Genomic DNA, 22,551 nt, shown 5'->3' with positions numbered 1-22,551 from the left:
GTGTGGCAGCTCTGTCACTCGGCAGGTTGCTGGGCCTGAACTGCCCGTGGGTCGCAGGTTCGCTTACCTTGCAGGCACTGGGGGAGGGGCCGGCTCCGCCCCTCAAGAGGCCACTGGGCTGATCTGCCGGTGGTCACAGTCCCGCCTACCTTGCAGGCACTGGGGGAGGAGACGGGGCTGCCCCTCAGCAGGCCGCTGGACCTGTCCGACTGGTGGGTCACAGGACCCAGTTCCCTGCAGGCGCGTGTGGCAGCTCTGTCCACCTGAAGCCTTGACCAATCAATCTCTTAGGCTTCTGTCCTGGATCCGGAGCCCAGGTGTCTGTGCTATACAGAATCTGAAAACAAACCTCAGGGAGAATGCTGAGAACCCTGAAAGCCAGGAAATGGATCACTAGGCAATATTGAGCTGATGTGGATCTGGGGCAAACAGTCTGGGCCTCTCAGAACACACACCGAGCACAGATTGGCTGAATTGAAGCTCCCATTCACCTGTGTCTTGCAGACAAACCGCTGTGACTCAGCACTAAATGATCTTGCTGAAACAACTGGTCGGCCCTTCTGAACCTGTGGAGGTTAATACCAACTGAGCCTTCATAGGCAGTGGCCACAGGATTGAGACGGGGCTTGGGAGAGCCAGTCGAGACCCACCCCTTGCATTAGTCACCTGGCAAAGGGAACAAACTGTCGCCATTTGCAAGGGATACCACCATGGCAGAGAACTGACATCACCAGAATGTAGTGGAGGAGATAACTTCATTGAAACCGGTGGCGACAGCATGAAATAAATTTTTGGAGTAAACAGTAACTCAGCAGACAAACATAAATAAGAAGTAACATGAGCAGCATGAAAAAGCAAGGAAGAAAAGGAGTACAAACAATGCATGTCAGCCTAAATATTCAGGACGACCTAGAGGCATCAGAAAAATGGTCAAATAATGAACTCAAGGAATACCTTAGACAGATGGAATGGAATTTTAAAGAGGATATGAGACAGCAAATCCAAATAGTGAAAAAACACATTGAAAATGAATTACATAAACAGATAAGAGAAGCAAATAAGCATCTTTATCAGGAGATAGAGATTATAAAAAAAATCAAACAATAATTCTAGAAATGAAGGAAACTATAAACCAAATTAAAAACTCAAATGAGAGTATCACTAACAGATTGGAGCAAGTAGAAGCCAGAATGTCAGATAATGAAGACAAAGAATATCATCTTGAAAAGAGTCTAGCCAACTCAGAAAGGCTGGTAAAAAATCAGGAGAAAAACATCCAAGAGATATGGGATAACATAAAAAAAAAACAAACTTAAGAGTCATCGGGATAGAGGAAGGTATAGAGGTTCAAACCAAGGGATTGAGCAACCTGCTGAATGAAATAACTATACAAAACTCTCCAGAGATAAAAAAGGAAATGGATGTACAAATTGTAGATGCATACAGGACACCGAGCATACAAAATCACAGTAGACCAACGCCAACACAAATTGTTATGAAGATATCCAATAGACAGAAAATATTAAAAGCTACAAGAGAATGGAGGCAGATTACATTCAGTGGTAAGCCAATAAAGTTAACAAAGGATTTTTTATCGCAGACGCTGAAAGTGAGAAGATTCTGAAACAATGTATTTCAAACACTGAAAGACAATGGATGCCAACCAAGAATTTTGTATCCAGCAAAATTAAGTTTCAGGTATGACAAAATAAATATCTTTCATGATAAACAAAAGTTAAAAGAATTTGCAGCCAGAAAACCAGCATTGCAAAGCATCTTGAGCAAAACACTATCGGAGGAAAAATGAAAAACAATAACCAAAACCAACAGTGGGAAGTACCTCAGTAAAGACAGAGGGCAGGGGGAAAGCTAATCATGGAGAAACAAACCAAATTTTATGAAAAGAGATATATAATTAAACATGGCTGTAAGTACAAACCATATGTCGATACTAACTCTAAACGTTAATGGCTTAAACTCTCCAATAAAGTGACATAGGCTGGTAAAATTGATTAAAAAAAAAACAAATCCAACAATATGCTGCCTCCAGGAGACACATCTGATAGGAAAAGACATACACAGGCTGAAGGTGAAAGGTTAGGAAAAAATATACCATACACATGGTCCTCATAACCAAGCAGGGGTGGCCATCCTCATATCGGATAAAATCAACTTCACGACTAAGTTAATCAAAAGGGATAAGGATGGACATTATATAGTGTTAAAAACAAACATTCACCAACAAGACACAACAATTATCAATATTTATGCACCAAATAAGGGTGCTTCAATATTCATAAAACAAACTCTCCTCAAGTTCAAGAATCAAATAGACCACAACACAATAATTATGGGTGACTTCAACACACCCCTCTCACCATTGGACAGATCCTCCAAACAAAAGTTGAATAATGAAACTATAGAACTCAATATCACAATCAATAAACTAGACCTGACATATATAGAATATATCAACCATCATCAAGTGGATATACTTTTTTCTCAGCAGCACATGGATCCTTCTTAAAAATAGACCATATATTATGCCATAGGGCTAACTTCAATAAATATAAAGGGGTGGAGATAACACCATGCATTTTATCTGATCATAATGGAATGAAATTGGAAATCAATGATAAAAGAAGGAAGGAAAAATCCTACATCACATGGAAAATGAACAATATGTTATTGAATGATCAATGGGTTACAGAAGACATAAAAAAGGAAATCAAAAAATTCTTAGAGATAAATGAAAATACAGACACAACATATTGGAATCTATGGGACACAATGAAAGCAGTTTTAAGAGGGAAATTCATTGCCTGGAGGTCATTCCTCAAAAAAAGAAAAAAACAACAAATAAATGAGCTCACACTTCATCTCAAAGCCCTAGAGAAGGAAGAGCAAAACAACAGCAAATCTAGCAGAAATAATTAAAATCAGAACAAAAATCAATGAAATTGAAACAAAAGAAACTTTTAAAAAAATTGACAAAACTTAAAAGTTGGTTCTTTGAAAAATAGATAAGATCCACAGACCCTTAGCCATGCTAACAAAGAGAAGAAGAGAGAGAACTCAAATTAGTTACAGGATGAAAAAGGCAATATCACAACAGGTGCTACAGAAATACAGAAGACAATTAGAAATTTTTTTGAAAAACTATATTCCAATATAATAGAAGGTAGTGAAGACGTCGATAAATTTGGTAAGTCATATGATTTGCCAGGACTGAGTCAGGAGGATACACACGATTTGAACAGACCAATATCAATGGATGAAATTGAAGAAGCAATCAAAAGACTACCAACCAAGAAAAGCCTAGGACCTGATGGGTATACAGCAGAGTTTTACAAAATCTTTAAAGAAGAATTAATACCAATACTTTTAAAGTTATTTCAGGAAATAGAAAAAGAGGGAGCTCTTCCAAATTTATTCTATAAGGCCAACATCACCCTGATTCTGAAACCAGACAAAGACACCTAAAAAAAAAAGAAAACTACAGACCAATATCTCTAAGGAAACTAGATGCAAAAAATCTCAATAAAATTCTGGGGAATCAGATACAAAAACACATCAAAAAAATTGTGCCCCATGATCAAGTAGGATTCATCCCTGGGATGCAAAGATAGTTAAATATATGGAAATCAATAAATGTTATTCACCACATCAATAGAGTTAAAGATAAGAACCATATGATCATCTCCATAGATGCAGAAACAGCATTCAACAAAGTACAGCATACCTTTATGTTCAAAACATTAGAAAAACTAGGGATAACAGGAACATACCTCAACATTCTAAGAGCTATCTATGCTAAGCCTCAGGCTAGCATGATTCTGAATGGAGAAAAATTGAAGTCATTTCCTCTAAAGTCTGGAACAAGACAGGGATGCCCTCTATCACCACTTCTATTCAATATAGTTCTTGAAACACTGGCCAGAGCAATTAGACAGATGAAAGAAATTAAAGGCATAAAAATAGGAAAAGAAGAACTTAAATTATCACTATTTGCGGATGATATGATCCTATAACTAGAAGACCCAAAATGGTCTAAAAGGAAACTACTAGAACTAATAAATGAATTCAGCAAAGTGGCAGGATATAAAATCAACACGCATAAATCAAAGGCATTTCTGTATATCAGCGATAAAACTTCTGAAATGGAAATGAGGAAAAACACTCCATTCACAATATCCTGCAAAAAAAATAAAATACGTGGGAATTAACCTAACAAAAGAGGTGAAAGATTTATACAATGAAAACTACAGAACCCTAAAGAGAGAAGTAGAAGAACATCTTAGAAGATGGAAAAATATACCCTGTTCATGGATAGGCAGAACTAACATCATCAAAATGGTGATAATACCAAAAGTTCTCTATAGGTTTAATGCAATGCCAATCAAAATCCCAATGGCATTTCTTGTAGAAATAGAGAAAGCAATCATGAAATTCATATGGAAAAATAAAAGACCCAGAATAGCAAAAGCAATTCTAAGCAGGAAGTGTGAATCAGGCGGTATAGCGATACCAGATTTCAAACTATATTACAGAGCAATAGTAACAAAAAAAGGATGGTACTGGTACCAAAACAGGCGGGTGGTCCAATGGTACAGAATAGAGTACAGAGAGACTAATCCACAAAGTTACAACTATCTTATATTTGATAAAGGGGCTAAAAGCATGCAATGGAGGAAGGATAGCATCTTCAACAAATGGTGTTGGGAAAACTGGAAATCCATATGCAACAAAATAAAACTGAATCCACTTCTCTCACCATGCACAAAAGTTAACTCAAAATGGATCAAGGAGCTTGATATCAAATGAGAGACTGTGCATCTGACAGAAGAAAAAGTTGGCTCCAGTCTATATATTATGGGGTCGGGCTCTAAATTCATTGATAGGACACCCATAGCACAAGAGTTAATAACAATAATCAACAAATGGGGCTTACTTAAACTAAAAATTTTTTTCTCAGCAAGAGAAACAATAAGAGAGGTAAATAGGGACCCTACATCATGGGAACAAATTTGTGCTCCTCACATTCAGATAGAGCCCTAATATCCAGAGTATACAAAGAACTCAAAAATTTAAACAATAAGATAACTAATAACCCAATCAACAAATGGGCCAAGGACCTGAACAGACACTTCTCAGAGGCGAACATACAATCAATCAACAAGTACATGAAAAAAAATGCTCACCATCTCTAGCAGTCAGAGAAATGCAAATCAAAACCACCCTAAGATACCATCTCACTCCAGTAAGATTGGCAGCCATTATGAAGTCAAACAACAACATGTGCTGGCGAGGATGTGGAGAAAAGGGTACACTTGTACATTGCTGCTGGGACTGCAAATTGGTGCGGCCAATTTGGAAAGCAGTATGGAGATTCCTGGGATAGCTGGGAATGGAACCACCATTTGACCCAGCTATTGCTCTTCTCGGACTATTCCCTGACTACCTTAAAAGAGCGTAGTATAGGGATACTGCTACATCGATGTTCATAGCAGCACAATTCACAATGGCTAGACAGTGGAACCAACCTAGATGCCCTTCAATAGATGAATGGATAAAAAAAATGTGGCATTTATACACAATGGAGTATTAGGGAGCACTAAAAAATGACAAAATCATGGAATTTGCAGGGAAATGGATAGCACTAGAGCAGATTATGCTATGTGAAGCTAGCCAATCCCTTAAAAAAATGCCAAATATCATCTTTGATATAAGGAGAGCAACTAGGAACAGAATACGGAGGAAGAGCATGAGTAAAAGATCACCATTAAACAGAGTTGAGAGGGAGGAGGGAAAGAGAGAGAGAAGTGAAATTGCATGGTAAATGAAGGAGACCCTCATTGTTATACAAAATTACAAATAAGACGAAGTGAGGGGAAAGGGGAAAAAGAAGAGAGAAATGAATTACAGTAGATGGGGTAGAGAGAGAAGATGGGAAAAGAGGGGAGGGGAACGGTGTCGGGATAGTAGAGGATAGGAAGGGCAGCAGAATACAACAGACACTAGTATGAAAGTATGTAAAAAAGTGGATGTGGAACCGATGTGAATCTGCAATATGTATATGGGGTAAAAATGGAAGTTCATAATCTGCTTGAATCAAGTGTATGAAATATGATATGTCAAGAGCTTTGTAATGTTTTGAACAACTAATAATAAAAAAGAATTAAAAAAAGATATCTCAAATATTAAGGGAGTTAAGGAGTTAGAAATTTTTTTTGTTTTAGAATATAGGTAGTAAAATAGGACAAGAGAGAAAATATGAAGGATAAATATATTAAGTAATATGCAAAAAAGTCAGCAAAGTATTTATTACAAAAAAAAATATCTACAGAAATGGTTCCAAAGAAGCAGTCTTTTTGTCAGGAATAAACATTTGGACAGGAATGGAAGTTTTGGTTCTCTTTTTAAGTATTTTTACTCCTAGTGAATAATCTTTACACTATTTCTGCATTTTACTGGTTGGAATTAATTATAATTCATATATCTATGGAAAAGGTACTGAATGCAGGAAAATATGTTTGCTCATGTTTAAATCACCTCCATTATTTGATCTTTCCCCTTTTAAACCAAAAATCTGCATAAAACCATCTCTTAATAAATATCTCTATTTCTATATATTAGCAGCAACTGAGTTATAAAATTTAGTATAATAACTTGTCTCTTTATGTACTAAAAGACTATGAATATGCTACGTAGCTGCCAAAGCCAAGTGCCAATGACTCGGCTTGGCACAGAATCACGAGCCACCACACAGCTCTGTAGGTTCAAACAGCAATTCTTTATTCCGGATCTCACACTAGCCTCCACACACGTTCAGGGGCAGTCTCGTTCTGCCGCACACTTCACCTACTCCACGAGGCTTTTTCCAAAATCCCATTTGAATCTCACGAGAACTCAACGGGAACAAGCAACAGGAACACCCTAATCCCAGCAGCAATAATCTTCAACCTCAACTTCCCTAAAACCCATATTCTTAAACTGGGAAACGCCTTAAACCGGGAACACCCTAAGCCCAAGGACCGGGATACTTCCTCAAACCTGCAGGATACTTCCTCAAACCTGGATCCACCCTCGATCACCTTGAGCAGGGTCATCTTTCTCAAACACACAAGCAAGGTCGCAGCAAATTTCCAAGGCAAGTCCATTTAACATGGGGTACACTGGCAAGGATTACGATGCGTCAATACCTACTTGGTAATGGCCCTCAGCACTTAGCATTTAGGTATAATTCTGTATGATGTTCTCTAGTTATTTATGTCTCTTTGCCAAGTTTTATACCAAGCTATTAGTATGTGCCTTAGTTAGTCTATGTAGCAATGTAGGATTTATGTCTTATTTGTGACACTTTGGTCCGAGAACTGTGTCTAAAGGGAAATATGTACAAAATGATTATCCAGGAAAAAAATCTATCTAATATTATATTTTATTTTATATTTATTTATATACTTATGTATACACATTTTTATTATTTAGAAATACCCTTTGGTCTGAAACTACAGTGATACTAGTGTATTTTAGCTTGAATTGTTTGTGAGAAACAAACTAAAAAGATGTTTCTCTGTGTTGATTGGTGATTTCTGCAACCTCAGGAACCTAGTGAATAATAGCAGAAATAAATAAGTAACCCTTTACTTTGAGGAACAACCACCAAACTAGATGATGTTTTGCTTCTGTTTTCTTTCTTGATTATTAGAAACATACCTTTAAATTTACATGGAACACTTTTGGAATTCTGTTCTGTTAGTTCTTCTAAAAAAATCAATGAAAGTGAAAAATAATGCAGTAAAGATAAATAATTAATTTCAAACAATTCATTTCTTAAAATAAATATATTTTTTTTCAAATCACCAAAAATTCTGAAAAGTTAGAAAAGTTAAAAGCTTTAGAAATATCCTAAGGAAATTTCTCTTTTGCTCAGGACTGTAGACTATATCTCCAACTCATTCTTCTCTAGAATTGGACTGTGTGCAAATATGAAAAAAAAGTGCTAAGATGCCCCACATGGCTTATAAGTTTTAAAATCCTTAAGGGAGCTCAAATCTGCCATTTTTCTACTTTACAAAATACAAATTCTTAAATTTGTATACTTAACAAACATTTGCAGAAGTGTTATTAAAAATGACCTAAAAGAATGAAAAGAAAAAAAAAACCATTGAAGTACTGACCCACTGAACATGAGGGATTTATAATATTGCATCCCTTATATTAAATGTCTTTTTATCATTGTCAAAATTTTCCATGTTTATTTTATCAATATATTAATAAAAATTTTTATGCATTTAATAAGAAATATTTAATATCCTATTTTATTCAGTCTTTTAAAAATTAGTAGTAATTAATATTAATAATTTAATTCTTATACTTGTTAAAGTATGAAACATTTACTTTACAAGCTATGGCTATAGCAAGTGAAAAATCCAGCCTAATTTCCTTTTAAGATTGGTTGCCATGTCATCACAAAGGCCTGAAAAGTTAATTTCTGCTTCATTATATATTACTGTGATTTGTAAACTTGCTTGAAATGCCTACCAGTTCCTTGAACTCACCCATGTCTGGTTTTCCCTGATGAGATAACAACCCTTCCTGAAACTTTAGTGATGACTCATAAATTCTGGCTTTCTCTGAACAAATAACAACTCACTCTGAAACCTTAGTGGTGTATCATAAATTCTGATGTTGTGATCTAAATTTATTCCCTAAGTGCTAAACCATTTAGACCATTAACCTACTAAGTGTCTTTGTATTCTGCTTGAGAAAATCCTGTTATTCATGTAAGTTCTCAAGTCACCCTTCTTTTGTAACTTTTTGTGCTATAAAACTACAGTCCTAGAGAACTGGAGTGATGAATTCCTTTCCCATGGGTTTCAGGAGAGACTGTTATGCTCAAATATGGGACCCCCCAAAGACCACCAGAGACCAATATCGATGTAAGCACCAAAGAGGTGTTTATTGCAAGCTAGCTCAGTCCTCCACACACAGAGAAACTGGTGACTTAGAGGCCCTGAGCCCGGGGTTTGCAGCAGTTTCATAACTCTTTGAAGGAAGGCAGGAACCACACATACATCATAGCATCTCTTAGAAAATCATCACACACCTTGGGAAAATCATAAACAACTCTAAAACATGATTAGCACATTCACTGGTGGGTACAAGTTGGGTAAGAATGATTGGTTAGTACATGATGGGGATTCATTTGAACAGATTGGGTTAGGCCATGAGGGGAGTATATGCTGAACTATATAGTTTCCCAAAATGTTATCAACCACCATAAACTACTGGGAGAGTCATCTGGCATCCCAGGTATTTTCCCTGTGTCATACTGATTTCTGGCTGCTAGGAGATTGTTATGGGTCCCCACCGAGCCTGACTGAGTCAGAAACACCAGGCACAGCAGAACTCTCCTGTTATTTGTAGATAAATAACTCAGCAGGATGGGACTCTCTGCAGTCTCTGGAGTCTGCAGGCTTAAGTCCTCCACTGGGCCACTATGTCCTCAGTCCTACTGGCCAACCAGGTGGGGAACATGTCAGTGCCAGAGACTCTTTGCTGCCTTCCTTATGCTCAAAGGGCATCTTCAGCATCTGCATAAAATACTATGTGCCAGGTGTTTTCCTGCAGCCCAGTGTCTTACCACCTGCTGGAGATTGACAGGTGGAATAATTATCAAAATCAAATCTCGAAGGTCCATTTTCCTGCAGGAAATGAGCTGTCATTATTGGGTACCTAATTTCCTTTTTAGCTAGCTAATTTTCATTTTGACATTGCTTTATTTTTACTTCCTTCATTATTTTTATTTTGTTAAAGTTAGGTGAACTCAGGGATACTGTACTACTTAGCCATATTCTTGGTAGTGGAGCCAGACTTACAGATAGGTAGTTTGTGTAGTTAGGTAAATTTGGTCTAATATCCAGTAAAATCAAGAATGAACACCATATTAAGGGTGGAGTCCAGGATAAGGGGAATTGAAAATGTCCCCAAGGCCCTGAGCCCATCTCAAGGATATTTTAATGAAGCAGCCCACAGCAAACATGGAGATGCTAATCTAAAAGCCCTTCCTGCCCAAATTACTCCTTCTGCCCACCTGTCCTCCACACTTTGGGTCTTCCCACCTACATTCCAACATTGCAAGATAACAGAACAAAGTACAGCAATGTGACAGGAATGCAGGATAGGTGAAGGAAGACCTTAGTTATAAAAAAGCTAAAAAAAAACTTAGTTTAAAAAAATCCCTTTCATGGGTTCTACCTCTTTGGTCTCCTTTTTCTTCTGGGGAGAAGTCTTTTCTACTGACTTTAATAAAACTTCTACTTTCCACTCTAAACTTGCCTTGGCACATTTCTCTGGTGTTATAATTCAGCATTGGGAAAGCAGGGACTCTTCACCAGTAAACAGCAATAACAAGTTTAAATTTATTTTGAGAAAGGCCCTAGCTAAGTTCCTGAGATTATTTTTGTTATGTTTTGATTTATCTAGAATTTGGTATTGTAATAAAGCATACTGTTTTTACATACATATGTATTCATATGGGTATATTGTTTATATTGTGATTCTTTATTATTGTAATATTATATTTTCACAATATATATGAATAGTAGGCCATGATAAGTTCTTTTTTTTAATCTTGTAACTGAAAAGATTTTTGGCTAAAGTTGCATATAAATTTGTAGATGAATTTTTAAAATTTACGCTTGGTTTCTTACTTCATTTAATGTAAAACTTGATTTTTTTTATTATTGCATTATTGTTGTATTTAATAGTCAGGTTTATTTTGACATAACCATAAAATATGAAATATAATTTGCTCCGCTTCAGTATCCAGTAATTCTTCTTTCCCTATTCTCCTACTTTCTTCTATCATATATTTATTTATTGTTTTTTTAATTATTGCTTCATAGAATACACATAAAAGTAGACTCCACTGTGATATATTCATATTTGTACATAACAGTTTTGGTGAGATATATTGTCAGTTAATTTGGGTGAAAATTATCACCTTTGTAATGATGAGTTTTAATATTTACATGGGATGTATAATTCAGTCTTTTATGTGCTTTTTGTGACTGTTATTTTCTCATAAGTTCTACACATTTTGTTTCTAAAAATATACACATGTGAAATACCACTTGCATAAGGCACCTATGTAAAATTTATACATAGTGTTTTATGCTCTTTTTTAAACTGGATATGTTATGAAATGTGACTGGCCCCAGTGACCATTTTTCCTAAAGATTATTATTTATCTCTTCCAAGATGTATATTGTATTGAGCCATGCCCTTGGGCTTCAAGTGTTTGATGAGTACCATTGCATACTTACATGTTATCATGATCACATATGCTCTAATTTCAGTAAGTGTCTTTGATGGGGAGTATAATATATATTCTCTAGCAAAATGGTTTCCACAAATAGATACTAATTTAAACTCCTTTTGAGTTAATGATTATTAATTTGTTTTAAATGTTCATCAATATTACTTAATTTTTCCCATGATGGGTTTTTATTTTGTATTTCTTAAATTTCTAAAGATTTTGAATTTTTAGAGTTAATAAACATATCTCATGTATAAATTTGATGTTCAAACATCTGTCTTTTATATATTTTTGGCTTAAAAGATGAGAAAAGGATCTAAAAATGCAGCTAGAGATTGATTTCAAAAAAAAGAAAAAGGTTAAAAATTTTTTTTAATTGACTTTTTTCTTTACTCATCATTGATTATAGATTTCTTGTATGATTGTAAGGGTAGGTTATTTAAAGTGGATTCTAGGGATTATCTTTGTTAATTTCTATTGGAAAAATAAATAAGAAATTTCTCTACACTACAGCTGCAGGAAAATGAATAAATTTCTTTAAAATCATATGGTAATAAAATTGTTAAATGACATACTTACTAAACATCCACCCCTTAAAAAAATTTTTTTCTGTAATAGTTTTGGCAGTGAATCATGAATTCTATTATCTGGATTTGGGGATTTAATATAAAATCATATGGAATAAAATGTGGCCAGTCCTAGAAATATTCATACATAATTTGTTGTTTACTTAATGACATGTGTGAAGATAGCAACTAATGAACATATTTTTTTTTTTAGAAATAGTTACTTTTTTGATTTTCAGTTTCTAATAAGTCTTTTAGATTTATTTTCTTACTGAGTTACTCAGGGCCACTAATGTTTTTTTTTTTTTTTAATTTTGTAATCTCCAGGCATTTATCCTTCTAAATAATCTGTCTTGTGAGCTCTATTTCTGAAGAGTTTCTTAACATGAAAGAAAAAATAATTATTTAAGTTGCAACTGAAATGTATTCTCAGTGCACTCTCTTCAAAATGAAGAGAAAATAATATTTCCCTAGACAGACATCCCTATGTCAGGAGCTAACAATACATTGATGGTCTTTGAAGAAATTTCATAAGTTCTGTCTCTGGGTAGTTTTCTGTGGGCTGCTGAATTGTCATTTAGTATCCAGATACCCATCTTTTTTCATCTGTACTATGGTAATAATTTTAGAGGGCACAGATAATGCTCTTCATGGAGGCTATGAATACCTATATGTTCTGTAGTGCACAGTAGACAAAGCCACTGGAATACACTGTGCAGATTCTATTTGGTTAACCATTATCTGCCACTCACATAAATTTTCTTTCAAAAGCTTGTAATAACCTTTTCACTTTAAGCATCCATGTAATCCACATTCCCAAGTATAAAAGTTTGAATCTTTTTTTTTTTCTGAATTCCAGGTTCCGTTTCTCTTGTGGTTCAATGTGGTACAAATAATTATGATTTTTTCTTTCTTTTACACTGTGTTTCTAATAAAAATGTTCTCTGCTCCAAACCTATATTTTCCATGTCCAGCTATGTTTATAAAATGACATAGATAATTGTATTTGATAGTTTATAAAGGAGAGTTGAGAATAATTCTTGCTTGTGTTTCCCTTCCTTAGAAACTGAACCAGAATTGTTCTTGGTACTGAAAAGAGAGGACCATAACCAATCAGATATATATTTAAAAAATAGTGATTGATTGTATATTCTCTTCTAAGAACTCTCTGTTGAGATCTTTGACCCATTTCTTGAATGGGTTATTATTATTATTATTATTATTATTATTATTATTATTATTATTATTAGCTTAGCTTTTTGAGTTCTTTATGTACCCTAGAGATTAGTGCTCTATCTGATATATGAGGGGTAAAATATTCCTCCTAAAATATAGGCTCTATCTTCACCTCACAGATTGTTTCCTTTGCTGAGAATAAACTTTTTAGTTTGATTCTATCCCATTTATTGATTATTTCTTTTAATTATTGTGCTATCAGTGTCTTATTAAAGAAATTGGGGCCTAATCCCACATGATGAAGATTAGAGCCTGTATTTTATTACATTGGACACAGAGTATCAGGTTTATTTCCTAGGTTCTTGATACACTTGGAGTTGAGTTTTGTGCATGGTGAGAGATAGTGGTTTGTTGAAGAGGCTATCTTTTTTTTCAGTGCATGTTTTGACACCTTTGTCTAATATATAATAACTATAATTTTGTGGGTTAGTCTCTGTGACCTCTATTCTGTACCATTCGTCTGCAGTCTGTATTTTTTGCAAATGCAATGCTGTTTTTGTTATCATTGCTCTGTAGTATGGTTTAAGTTCTGGTATAATGATGCCACCTGCTTCACTCTTTCTGCTAAGTATTACATTAGCTATTCTTGGTATCTTATTTTTCCAGACAAATTTCATGGTTGCTTTTGCTATTTCTATGAGGAATACCATTAGGATTTTGATCAGAATTGCAGTAAATCTGTATAGTGCTTTGATAGTATTGTCATTTTGAGAATATTAATTCTGCCTACTCATGATCAAGGTAGATCTTTCCATCTTCTAAGGTCTTTTTGATTGTTTTCTTTAGGGTTATGTAGTTTTTCTTGTTAAGATCTTTCACCTTTTTCATTAAGTTTCTTCCCAAGTATCTTATTTTTTTGAAGTTATTGAAAATGGGGTAGTTAACTTCATTTCTTTCTCAGAAGATTTTTCACCGATATACAGAAATGTCTTTGATTTATGGGTGTTGATTTTATATCCTGCTACTTTGCTAAATTTATTTACTAGTTCTAGAAGTTTTCTGGTGGAGCTTTTTGAGTCTTCTAGGTATACAATCAAATCTGGCATTTGCAGGTAAATGGATAGCATTGGAGAAGATAATGCTAAGTGATGTTAGCCAATTCCAAAAAAAAATGCCAAATATAAGGATGCTGACTCATAATGGAGTAGGGAGAGAGAGCATGAGAGAAGTACATGGATTCTCAATAAAGAAGAGGTATGGGAGGAAAAGAAAGGGGGTAGGGGATTAGCAAGAATTGTGGAATGTGATAGAGACCATCATCAAAAGTACATGTATGAAGACACAAATTTATATCACCATACTTTATATACAACCAGAGATATGAAAAATTGTGTTCTATACAAGAATTGTAATCGTCACTTCTTTAAAAAAATAATAGAAATATAAAAAAGTTCATAAATTATATACATTAAATATGTGCATGTTATATATATATATATATATATATATATATATATATATATATATATATATATATATGTTTATATATAGATCTAGGGAAAGGCAAGTCTCTTTTCTGAATTTTTAAAAATCAATTAATTTATTAATTTGTTCTAACTTGCTAATAGAGCAGAATGCATTTCACTTCATAACACACAAATGGAACACAAAATTTTATTTCTCTTGTTGTAAAGAAAGTATAGTCACAAAACCCATGTAACTCTACTTTGTGTACAACAAGATTTTCATCTCATTCCGCCATCTTACCTACCTCTATACCATCTCCCATCACCTCCCTCCTCTTTGTCTTATTCAAAGTTTCTTCATTTCTTCCATGCTACCTCTTACTTCTCTCATTTTGGATCACCCTCCACTTAGCAGAGAAAATATTAGGTCTTTGGTTTAGGAGGATTGGCTTAGTTGCCTTAACATGATATTCTCCAACTCCATCCATTTACTTCCCAATTCCATAATTTTATTCTCTTTTAATGCTCAGTAATATTCCACTGTGTAAATAGACCATATTTTCTTTATCCATTCATGTATTGAAGAGCATATAGATTGGTTCTATAGTTTACCTGTTGTGAATTGTTTTGCTATGAACATTGATGTGAATATGCATCTGTATTATGCTGTTTTTCGCTCTTGTTGGCCTAAACTGAGGAATGGGATAGCTGGGTAAATTTTGGTTTCTTTCCAAATTTTCTAAGGAAACGCTTTATTTTTTTCCAGATTGGTGTCACCAATTTAGCGTCCTACCAACAGTGTAATGGTGTGCCTTTTTCCTAACATCCTCACCAACATATATATATATTGGCTTTATGATGATACCGTTTATTTATTTATTTATTTTTTATTTTTTTATTGGTTGTTCACAACATTACAAAGCTCTTGACATATCATATTTCATACATTAGATTGAAGTGGGTTATGAACTCCCAATTTTTACCCCAAATGCAGATTGCAGAATCACGTCGGTTACACATCCACAATTTTACATAATGCCCTGTTAGTAACTGTTGTATTCTGCTACCTTTCCTATCCCATACTATCCCCCCTCCCCTTCCCTCACATCTTCTCTCTCTACCCCATCTACTGTAATTCATTTCTCTCCTTGTTTATTTTCCCATTCCCCTCACAACCTCTTATATGTAATTTTGTATAGCAATGAGGATCTCCCTCCATTTCCATGCAATTTCCCTTTTCTCTCCCTTTCCCTCCCATCTCATGTCTCTGTTGAATGTTAATCTTTTCTTCCTGCTCTTCCTCCCTGCTCTGTTCATAGTTACTCTCATTATATCAAAGAAGACATTTGGTATTTGTTTTTTAGGGATTGGCTAGCTTCACTAAGCATAATCTGCTCTAGTGCCATCCATTTCCCTGCAAATTCCATGATTTTGTCATTTTTTAGTGCTGCATAATACTCCATGGTGTATAAATGCCACATTTTTTTATCCATTCATCTATTGAAGGGCATCTGGGTTGGTTCCACAGTCTAGCTATTGTGAATTGTGCTGCTATGAACATTGATGTGCCAGTATCCCTGTAGTATGCTCTTTTAAGGTCTTCAGAGAATCGTCTGGGAAGAGCAATAGCTGGGTCAAATGGTGGTTCCATTCCCAGCTTTCCCAGGAATCTCCATACTGCTTTCCAAATTGGCTACATCAATTTGCAGTCCCACCACCAATGTACAAGTGTACCCTTTTCTCCACATCCTCTACATCACTTGTTGTTCTTTGACCTCATAGTGGCTGCCAATCTTACTGGAGTGAGATGGTATCTTAGGGTGGTTTTGATTTGCAGTTCTCTGACTGCTAGAGATGGTGGCAATACCAGATTTCAAACTATATTACAGAGCAAGAGTGACAAAAACAGCATGGTACTGGTACCAAAACAGGCAGGTGGACCAATGGTATAGAATAGAGGACACAGAGACTAATCCACAAAATTACAACTATCTTATATTTGATAAAGGGGCTAAAAGCATGCAATGGAGGAAGGATAGCATCTGCAACAAATGGTGTTGGGAAAACTGGAAATCCATATGCAACAAAATGAAACTGAATCCCTTTCTCTCACCATGCACAAAAGTTAACTCAAAATGGATCAAGGAGCTTGATATCAAATCAGAGACTCTGCGTCTGATAGAAGAAAAAGTTGGCTCGGATCTACATATTGTGGGGTCGGGCTCCAAATTCCTTAATAGGACACCCATAGCACAAGAGTTAATAACAAGAATCAACAAATGGGACTTACTTAAACTAAAAAGTTTTTTCTCAGCAAGAGAAACAATAAGAGAGGTAAATAGGGAGCCTACATCATGGGAACAAATTTGTGCTCCTCACACTTCAGATAGAGCCCTAATATCCAGAGTATACAAAGAACTCAAAAAATTAGACAATAAGATAACAAATAACCCAATCAACAAATGGGCCAAGGACCTGAACAGACACTTCTCAGAGGAGGACATACAATCAATCAAGAAGTACACCAACATATATTTTTGATTGTTTTTTTTTAATAACTGCCATTGTGATTGGAGTAAGATTAAATTTTGGAGTAGTTTTGATTTGCAATTCTTTAATTGCTAGAGATGTTGTACATTTTTTTTTATTTATTGATTGATTGTGTATCTTCTAAGAAGTGTGTCTCTTCAGTTCCTTAGCCCATTTCATTTAATGATTGGGAAATTTGTTTTTTGGTATTAAGTTTTTTAAGTTCTTTATATATTTTGGAAATTAGGTTTGTATTTGATGTGCATGTGGTAAAAATTTGCTCCTATTCTCTGGTATCACTTTTCACCTCACTGATTGTTTTATTTTCTGAGAAGAATCTTTTCAGTTTGAATTCATCCCATCTAGTGAGTCTTGTTTCTATTTCTTGTGCTTTAGTAGTATTCTTAAAGAAGCAAAATTTCAAATCCCCTACCTGGGATTACAGGTGAATGAGATCATGATAGCAACACAATTCATCTTCATTTCAAGCCCACTTTCTTAGGGGGCTTTCATCCTAGGAAGAAAAAGAAAATGTTATAGACAGGCCATTGGGTCTAAGGCCATTTCATAAAATAAGGAATAAACCATTAATCAATTTAAATAATAGACTCAAATCTTTGGATCTGGGGAAAAACATATATGTATGTATGTATTACACACACACACACACCCCATACACTTTCTGGTTAAATCTGTGCCCTCACTCAGGGCAGTTTATCTCTAGTTTTTTTTTTTTTTTTTTTTTTTATCTCAGGAGAAATATTGGTAAAAAAAATGTATCTTTCACCTGTAGCATAAAAAGAAGTGATCATGTCCTTCATCTTCCTGAATTCAGGACAAGCATAACTCTCAAATATGGTTCTGTGAACTGAGATTTTCTGGAGTCTTGACATAGTTTTAAGGGTGCTCTTCCAAAAATACATATAATTTATTAGTAATACTTTAAATACATAATAGTAATTTTCACATAGAGGAAATTATGGGTTATACTATAAAATTAAATTTTTACTATTTTTATATGAATTCTAAAAAAATAATTATCTTTCCACCTCATATAATTTTAATGTTCAATCTGTTTCCATACAAGAAAAGTTAACTGAAATTTTACGAGAGTGTCTCTGTATTATTTCCATCAATAAATAATATATTTACATATGCAATCTATAAATTCGAAAGGCCTTATATGCAAGTTTAAATGCAAATGCTTTTCTGGGTTGGCTGGATTTTACTTCTCCAAGGAATCCTTGCCTTAAATTTGCTGCAGCCTGAGCATCTGGATTTCAATTCCCAGAGCCTCAAATGACAATAAATAAATAGATAGATAAATAAATAAATAAATGTACAGGCAAGACCCTACAATTGTGACATCAGTTATTTTTGGATTTGAGGTTATCTCCTGACTCTCAAAAAACTCACTCGGCTCACATTGAGCATATGAAGAAATAACTTGTGTCTAATCAGGACCCCTTATATAAGCATTGTCCAATCTACACATATTCAGTAAAGAGAAGCAAGTTTTGATCATCTGGTGTGAAGCCTGCCAGAGTGGGTATCCATTTCTAGGCTTCTTCACTTATGTTCAGTGAACCTGATTTTTTCTCCTGTATAGGCACTTTGTGATTTATAGAGAGGACACGTGGTTCCTAAAAATACAGTAAATGATGAGTGTGCAGCGCAATCCTGGAGGGTGAGTCTGGTTGAAACTGGCTGCACTGACTATGGTGGGAACTGGCAATGATTGGCTAGAATCCCTGGTGTAATCTTTGGTTTCTGGAGTCCTGTGTCTTCTGCTAAGAAAGGTCAGCCATGAATTTCCACTGGCCAGTCAACTGGACCATATATTAACAGTAGACACTGGAAGTCCTATAGTATCCTATAGAATATCTTCAGCCCTTACCTTAAATTCTATGTGAGAACATTTGTGGCAATATTTCCAAATCTTCTCAGATTGTGTTGTGGATTCTGGAGTGAGGAGATCATTTCAATCAGAACTCCATGTATTTTTTCCTCCAGGAGTGGGGTGAGATACTCTATATGTATCTCAGTTTTTCTTTCCTCCTGAATTCATTCTCTTTCATTTTGGAGATTGTGGTATTGTGGATTGAGCCAGAGGTACTGTACCACTTAGCTACATACCTGGTACTTTTTAATTTTTTTTATCTTCAAACAGTTGCTGAGTGTCATTTTAAATTTATGCCCCAGTATTGTGAGTTGTATTTATATATAAAATTTCAGCTTCCTGTTTAATGACAACTTCCCCCTTTGGCAGTATTATCAGTTACATTTTTGCAGTATTATCAGTTACTTTACCCATATTATATTTCAAATGAACATAGTATTTTCAATTGTTATACCAAAAACTGTGTGAGACTTTAAAGCATTTTTTTTCTCTCTGGGTGAAATGGTACATGCATATTAATTCCAGAGACTCAAGTGGTTAAGTCAGTAAGATTGAAATTTCAAAGTAAACATCAGAAACTTAGGTAGACTAATTAGACAAGTAGAAACACCTGTCTCAAAATTTTAAAACATGACTGGGTATGTAGCACAGAATTAACATGCTGCTGTTTCAAATCCCCAGTACCATTGAAAAAAAATCAAAAGCAAATTTTTTTTTGTTGTTGTTTATGAGCATTTTACATGATTGAAAAATAAAGAAGAATCACTTGATCTTGGAAAAATCATCATGTGTTTCTATTCTTCCTTTGTGTCTCCAAAGGCAGACAACCTCTCAGAGTGTCTTTATGCTCAGATTTCCTTTTGTGGAATGTATATGAGAGAATTCTCATTCCATACTCTGGTATTTTCCTGGAACTGTGTTTCCGAACTATGTAATATGAGGATTCCACAGCTGGCACATCTAATGCCTCTCATAAGTCCATACCAGTACTTGTGGCTTTTCTTGTTCAAGAGCAGTATGAATGTAGAGAGCTTAGTTTCTCAAAGAAATAACTGAGAGAACTCTCAAATTCCATTTTTTAAATGTCTTCAGTAATTTTATAGTCTATCACAGTGTTTCTTTCTTCCATATTCATATAATTGGAGTACTACTTACTATTCCACTTTTTGAGAGTAGCCATGCTAACAGCTCTGCTCATGCAGAAGATCTTATAGTTGGATGGTGCACTAAAATTCTGATGCAAGCTTTTTGATTCCAGGGTGCTTTATGCTCACTGGAAAAAAAATTGATGTGCAGTTATTTCAAAAATAAAGAGGGATCTCTGATTGTAACCATTTTTCTTCAATAATATTCGAGATTATTGCCCATTACAATGTTTGCACACCAATGAGAAAACACTCTTTTTTTGATCTAGGGAGATTTGCACCTGCACAGTTACCAGTGCTTTCAATGCTTTCAGGTTTTACATGTAGTCCATTGAATGGAAAATGTTAATATCAGGACAAATTACTTACAGAAAGAATTGGTTGGGTCTGGTGTTATTAGTAAAATGAGCTGGGTGACAGAACTCAGGAAGTGCTAAACTGCCACTTTGGTTTCAGTGGTGGTCTGTATTTCCCTGTTAATTTTTTGGTACTATCTAGATAAAAGTTGAACTGTCAGCAACAGCTATTTGCATTTTTAGAGAATGTTGGCAAATCCCTCTAAGGGATTAAGGGGTTACCTGAAGATTTAACACCTCTTCCACTCTGGTCTAATGGAATAAACCCCATGGACCTTGCATGGCCATAGAAAACCACTTATTCCCCCCCCCCCCGGAGTAAATACTCATGTATATCTTATTCCTTCCTCTGTGTGTACAGATAAATTAGCATTTAACTACAGGCAATTTAGAGTTAAATAATATATTTCAAACCCAAATCAATCTTCCTTTATTTATATTAACACTGGATTTCGGCATTTTGTTCCAGTAATTTTGCATATTGCTCAAATCAGAAAATCAAGTGCATTCTACTTATCTCTTGGTCGATCTTTTTTTCAGTTTTCCAATTTATGTGCCCCTCATTCCTTTACAGTTTTTAGAAGGACTCAAAACAGGAGTAAATATTTATTTGGTGTATCCATAAGTGGAGGGAGGTTCATATTCTGCTTTTATTTATTTTTATTTTATTTTTAAAAATTATCTCTCTTTATATCTGCTCTTTGGTGGATGCTTGTGTATAATTCCAGTGTCACACACATTCTGCACACAAGTCACTTTTGTAATCTATGCCTTTTAAACTAATATCTACCTTGAGGTTCGATTGTAGCATTCATTCACATTAAATATTTTATTGATATGTTTTGATTTATATACTTATAATAATTAACAATAAAAAGATATTTGCATACATATGAACTGCCCTATGTAGTGTTCTGTATTGTGATTTCTTTATTTTAAAATTACTACACTTTTGTAATATTATAATGTGCATTAGTGTCAGGTAATGATCACTAGTACATTTGCTTTTATATATGAGATAGTACTTGTCTAATTTTATATACATTCATCTTTCCAGGAAAATTTTAGAAGTTTTTGCTTTGATTTCTTATTTAACAACAAGTAAAGAATGGTAAAATTATGACCAGTTATTATTAAAGTGTACCTTGGGAAAAATGATCATTTTCATAATAGTTTTATCCTTTGTAAATATGTTGAATATTTGAGTTTTTTTAATGTTCTTTTCTGTATTTTTATTTTCTCAAATACTGCAATTTCCTTTTGTAAACATACATGTATAGGAAATGCAACATTCATGTGACATCAGCATAAAACATACATGGTATTTTATAGTATTTGTCAAACTGGATATAATACATCAACCAAAATTCTAGCTCCTAGAATTTACATTTTACAAAGTTTAATATTTATTTCTTCCTCTTTAGCCATATCACTTGGTTTCATATCTCAAAGAATGTGGCTGTATTCTCATGTACAGTTGCTGTAATTTTAGTCTCTGTTTCCTGTGTGGGTGTATAATATACATATGGTTACAAAACAGTTTCTACAAATGGATAATAAGAGCTTAAATTATTATTTTAATTTTTTATTGCACTTAATCCACATATTCATCAATACTATTTAATTCATCTATATGATGTGATTTCATTCAATGTTACCTAATTTGTAAAGATTTTGAGTTTTCATGATTATTGAACACTTAGATTTATCCTTTTTAAAGTGACTCTTCAAGATTTTTTTTCTTTTACATTCTGTTGTATCTCTTCTTCTTATAAGTGTTTGATTATATTTTAGGAAATAAGGTTTTTTTTTTTACCTTGTCAGTTTTGCAGCTTTTAATGTAAGCATTTGATGAATAGATTTTTTTGTATTGATATTTTGTAATTTATAAGTTTAAGTCTATTATGTTGTATAATTTTGAAAACAAAAAAACTATTTTTTTCATTTGTGATATTAGGGATTAAACCAAAGTGTCTTAATGCTGAGCATATTCTCAGCTGTGTTTTAAATTTTATTTCCAGATGGGGTTTGGTCAATTTCTTCAGTTGGCCTTATATTTTGAACTTCATGCCTTAGACTCCAGAATAGTA

The sequence above is a fragment of the Urocitellus parryii genome, unplaced genomic scaffold, assembly GCF_045843805.1.
Source record: "Urocitellus parryii isolate mUroPar1 unplaced genomic scaffold, mUroPar1.hap1 Scaffold_183, whole genome shotgun sequence".
NCBI classification, from domain to species: Eukaryota; Metazoa; Chordata; class Mammalia; order Rodentia; family Sciuridae; genus Urocitellus; species Urocitellus parryii.
The sequence above is the reverse complement of the archived record's forward strand: the minus strand, read 5'-3'. Positions refer to the sequence as shown.